Source organism: Xyrauchen texanus, chromosome 13 (assembly GCF_025860055.1).
Source record: "Xyrauchen texanus isolate HMW12.3.18 chromosome 13, RBS_HiC_50CHRs, whole genome shotgun sequence".
NCBI lineage: Eukaryota > Metazoa > Chordata > Actinopteri > Cypriniformes > Catostomidae > Xyrauchen > Xyrauchen texanus.
Window position 1 is genome coordinate 22467373 of NC_068288.1, and position 6000 is coordinate 22473372.

The window sequence follows — 6000 nt, forward strand, 5'->3', positions numbered from 1 at the left end:
ATTTTACGAGTAACCTTGCCATCAAATTACCAGCAAAGCATTGTCATGCAATCCATAGAGTGAGAAAACAGTAAACAAATACCCAACACAACAAACACACATCATTGCTAAATGAGGGCTGTTTGTCCCATAAGGAGCTGCTTGTTCATGCCTTGTTCATTGCAACTTATGATAATCTTCCTGTCTGCGAAGTGGTCAGAAATGATAGAATTCAGAGGGGTTACACCTACCGTCTAAACTGAGCAGACCAGAGTGCACAGAGGTCTTTGTGAATGAGGCAGGACAGTGCAGTGTATGTTGGAACAGCTTTTCCCAATGTGAGCACATGAGTGGAAAATGAGCTTTAACTAAGCTTGTAAATATGGCCATCTCCTCTATGGCTCTTAATCAGCTTCATGACTGTCCCACTCTAGAGAATTAGAGGAGATCTTTGTAGCTCATGTGGTGCTCGCGTACAGACATACAGTATACTATCAGGATGTGCATCTTCAGCTCTGTTGTGCGTTCATGTCTCTCCACAATATAAATTGTATTAACACGCTGCACCATGAGAGCAAGTTTTATGGATTTTTTTAATCTTTATGTGCTTTCACATTTATAAATAAAGGTGAAATATACCATGCTTGTTTTTGTGTATGCATGCATACACTGGCTTAACCATGTTTTAATGTAAAACAGTTTTAGCCTTGTTTGTGATGCAAAGCACTTACATATCAAATTATGCAAACACATTCTATAAAGAAGTATAAATTAGTGTTCTGGAAAAGTGGGATGTTGTTGTAATGTGTGCACATGGTTATCTTGCTTTGATTTATTTGATTACTGCTGCTAATGATCACCTTTAACATCATTTACAAATTAACAAAACTTCTTCATACATCTTTGAATGTACAGAAAATCTGTACTTCAGAGTATAAACATTAGTTCAACAACTAAAATAGAATCGTTTCTTGTCTTTTCCCCACTCCTCCCACACTTACCTGCGACTTCATTTTCATGTTGCTGGAACTCGAGACATCTCCACTCTTGTTTCACGAGCTGTTATCATTGCCATGCCAAATCGTGTTGTTTTCATTTCTCCAATAGTTTTAACTATCTCCCATTGTGAGTTCATAGGCACCCAGGTCAAACATATTTTGATTGGTTATCACAGTAAGCATCATTTCCAAATTTGCTTAAGCCAACACCTAATGAAGCACATTTGGTGGAAGATATGTAAGCAAAGGGAGCCCCTTTTAAAAATTATGTCAAATACTTTTGAATTACATCAGCATGAATAAATGAGTGGATATGAGTTTGATGACTGAGAGCATTTACTGTTAAGACTGCATGAGCAAATGCCAAGAAAAGAAAACACTCAATCTAAGATTCAAAGAGAGCGCCGAGTCCAAATAGCTTCAGGCACTTTCCTCTGCGCTCTACTTCTCTCTCCTCTTTGGTGCCATTTGCGCTCATTTTTGCTCACACGCTTAACATTCTTATCGTATTAAAAATTAATTTTATCTTGAGCAATGGGGCAAACTACACGCAACTCTGGCATTTAGGTGAATTTACACAAGTGTTTATACATTTTGGATGGTTTTGCTGTAGGTCTATTTGAGGCTAAACTCTTAGTCAAGACGTTTGAGGGAGCAGGTGGTTGTTGCTGATATTTACTAATTTGTGACCAGGCAATACCATCCCTCGCTATAGTTTTGACTGACTGCTGTCAGATTGATCAATAAAAGTTTATTAATACACTGGAAAAAAGTTCAAGTATCTATTTCTACTAGATCTAACCTTAAAAAGTACTTTTGTTGATGTAACCTAATTTGCCAGATTGTTTAAGTCGGATGAAATATCATTATTGACTTAAATAAAACCAGATAATTTAAATGCTACCACATGAATCAAATTTTTTAGGTTAGCTGACAGAACATTTTTACAGTGTAGGAGTTATGAAACAATGTTCAAAGTATTGCAAAAATCTTTTATCACTGTAAACATGAAGATTCAAATTGTTCAATACTCCCAGTATGTAGGTTACTAATTTAGCAGTGCGGTGTTGAACCTCTCTCGGTGTTTCAGTGTTTGTCTTGAATGAGTTTTGTTTCATTTCTGTTGGACTTCAACTTTTCCTGCATGTACGGAGTGTGTCAAACGAGAAAATTGCTCTGCTGGTATTACTTTTGCTCTTTTGTTTTCTTCCCAATTATTGTGTTAACTTTCTATTAATTTCCTTTGGATTGCTGAACTGCAACCTCAGCAGAAAACTTCTTTGAAGTCACAGAAGAGGCTAAGAGAAAAGGTCAAAAGAGAGAAAATTCTCACCGTGTTTCTGCTGCATAGAGTGAGGCATGCTGGGAGATCAGGTGGAACTCAGTGCCAATGGAACCCCAGCTTCACCAGGTCTCAAATTCTGTAGCAGGAATAAGGGCACCTCAGGTCAGTGTCCAAAAGTTGCCAAGAAGAGGCAGAATGTTTCTTTCTTTTGATTTTTTTAAACAGTCACAGAACTCAAATATTGGTGATGCTTGAGAGGAAGAGGAGGACATCCAGAGTTCAACGAGAAAGAAGAAAGCAGAGCAGATTGTGACAGCTCTTCAGCAGAATATGAGGCTCGGCAACAGCGGAGCTCAGGTTGCCGGGAAAGCTGGCACACGACAGAGCAGCTCAGAGCTGAGCGTGCAACCGTGGCAGATGTTGAAGATGCCTGGCTGGATGCTTGGGGAAGACTAAGTAGGTGCTGATTCTCTCTGTCTCTTTTTCTTCTGTCTTACAGGCAGTTGGCGGCCCCCAAAATATCCCAGCGAGCAGGATCAGTCCCTTGTTGGATGCGGTTGCGAGAGAGTGTGTGGAGGAGGATCGGCGTAGCAGAGATCTGAAGCGAGTCGAGTGAGCGTGCTCAGCGTTACAGAAGAGGTCCACAGGGCATCATTGGCACTCTAAGCTGATAGGCCAACTCTGATCTAGCGTATATTGTTTGCTGTGTGCTTGCTTGGTCCGCTTTCCTTGAATGCTAAAATTGTGGGGCGTGCTCCATTTTTTTGGGTTGGGCGGGGGTGGGGAAACCCTACAGATTAAGCTATCCTTGCATGTAATCCCAGTCCTCCTTTGCTTTCTCTCTCTCCCTCTGTTTATAATAGAGTTGAATGTGGTGCAAGCTGAAATCTCATTGAGTTACATGAACTCTAAACCTTGTGATATTTCCATTAATATGGAGCAGCTCTTGGACTATAGGCCATCTGCCAGATTACAGTCTTTCATAAACTGCTGTGACACATTGTTTTATAAACTGATCTTTATACAACAAACATTTCAGTGTCCTCGAGCATTAATCTACCTAAGCTCATCTCAATCCAGGGAGCTGGATATTGCTCTTTATAACTCCTCTAGCAATGGAAGATGATATTACATCACCCCAGATGTCAGTATGGTTCACACCTGGCATTCGGGTCAAGGCATCTTTAGGATGCTTGGGACTGAAAATTGGACAATAACTGTAAAATACTTCAGTGTCACCTCTCTACGTACTTGCACCATATTTACACCTTTAAGTACTGTATTAAGCCAAAATTAGAAATCGAAGGTCATGAACCCATTTAACTCTGTCTGTTTCAGCAAGCTTCTCACACATCTGCTGTCATTAGTGATGCTTGCAAAGCATCACTATTGTAATCTCACATACTTATTATTTTTATTATTAGTGGTGCTTGCAAAGCATCACTATTGTAATCTCACATACTTGTTTTTCTTCTTATTATTATTTTTAGTGGTGCTTGCAAAGCATCACTATTGTAATCTCACATACTTATTATTTTTATTATTAGTGGTGCTTGCAAAGCATCACTATTGTAATCTCACATACTTATTTTTCTTCTTATTATTATAACCGAGTAACAAATCACATATTTCTGCACCAGAAAATCGTACAGACTTCCGGGTTGATTTATTTACGACCGCGATTTTTGTTCTTTTCGAGTTACAGCACGCTGTTTGACGACTTTCGCCACGGCAAGCACCACTCACATTTTCTTCAGGAAATGTACCCATCTAGTTAGTGGTGCTTGCAAAGCATCACTATTGTAATCTCACATACTTATTATTTTTATTTTTATTTTTATATCTCCGTACAAAACTTCGGCACCTAACTCGTCTCCAGACCGCTTGGCGTAGACCCACCGAATGAGGTGTCAAATTGAACGGCCTATATTGAGGACACGTGTGCTATGACTTTTATAAGCTTATCGGGTACGGTGTTTGCCCCAAGGGCAAAAAAGCGGCCAAAAATCCCATAGACTTAACATTGCGTCAAACTTTGACGCGTCACAGCTCCGAGCGAGGATTTCGCAGAAACGTGTGATTTGCCACATTTGAAGAGTCTGGCAGGCTCTGTAAGAGCATACCTCAATATGGGGTAAATGTTGCACCCCTGGGGGCAGGAGCTGCCTAAAATTGCCCCCATTGACTTACAATGGTGTAGGACGGCCCATGAACTTAAATTTCAAAGGGATTTAATATTGAACATAGCTCTGGATCACAGTGTCATAGAGACAAGGGGGCAGGCTCATTTCACTCAGATGACCAATCAGTCTCTCAGGATCATTGTGAAGCTATCAAGCCACGCCCTAGCAACAATTTAAAGCACCTTAGCAACAAGTCCCATAGACTTCTAATGAAAGACATCAAAGGGATATCTCCGGATAGAAGTGTCATAGAAACACAAGGGTGGTCTCGTTTGACTCGGAGCAGCAAACAGCCAATCATGAATCACCTCAACACTTCCTAGCCCCTCCCTAGCAACCATTGTCGAGCACCTTAGCAACCAAAATCCATAGAGGGATATCTTCCATTCTGAATGTCACAGAGGCATGGGAGTTGGTTTATGTCATTCATACTGACAAGCAGCCTTTGGAGATTCATGATTGGCAGCTGCCAAGCCACTCCCTAGCAACTAAACAGAGTACCCTAGCAACCGAGTAACAAATCACATATTTCTGCACCAGAAAATCGTACAGACTACTGGGTTGATTTATTTCAACCAGGATGGCAAGGAGACTTCATTAGTATCACTGTGGTAACTGCCTAGCAACCAGATGGGGTTACCCTAGCAACCGAGCAACAAATCACATATCTCTGCACCAGAACACACTACAGACTTCCGGGTTGACTTATTTCACCCAGGATGGAAAGAAGCCATGTATTGTATTACCTTGGTAACTGCATAGCAACCGCATGGGCTTACCCTAGCAACCGAGTAACAAATCACATATTTCTGCACCAGAAAAGCGTACAGACTTCTGGGTTGATTTATTTATGACCATAATTTTTGTTCTTTTCAAGTTACAACATGCTGTTTGACGAGTTTTGCCACGGCAAGCACCACTCACATTTTCTTCAGGAAATGTACGTTCTAGTTATTATTATTATATCTCCGTACAAAACTTCGGCACGTAACTCGTCCCGCACCGTTTGGCGTAGACCCACGAATGAGGTGTCAAATCGAACGGCCTATTGAGGACACGTGTGCTATGACTTTTAAAGTGATCGGGGGTACGGTATTTGCCCCAGAGGCAAAAAAGCGGCCGAAAAATCCCATAGACTTAACATTGTGACAAACTTTGACGCGTCACAGCTCCGAGCGAGGATTTTGCAGAAACGTGTGATTTGCCACATTTGAAGAGGCTGGCAGGCTCTGTAAGAGCATACCTCAATATGGGGTAAAAGGTGCACCCCTGGGGGGCAGGAGCTGCCCAAAGTTGCCCCCATTGACTTACAATGGTGTAGGACGGCCCATGAAATGAAATTGCATAGGGATTTTGTATTGAACATAGCTCTGGATCACAGTGTCATAGAGACAAGTGGGCGGGCTCATTTGACTCAGATGACCAATCAGTCTCTCGGGATCATTGTGAAGCTATCAAGCCATGCCCTAGCAACAATTTAAAGCACCTTAGCAACAAGTCCTATAGACTTCTAATGAAAGACATCAAAGGGATATCTCCGGATAGAAGTGTCATA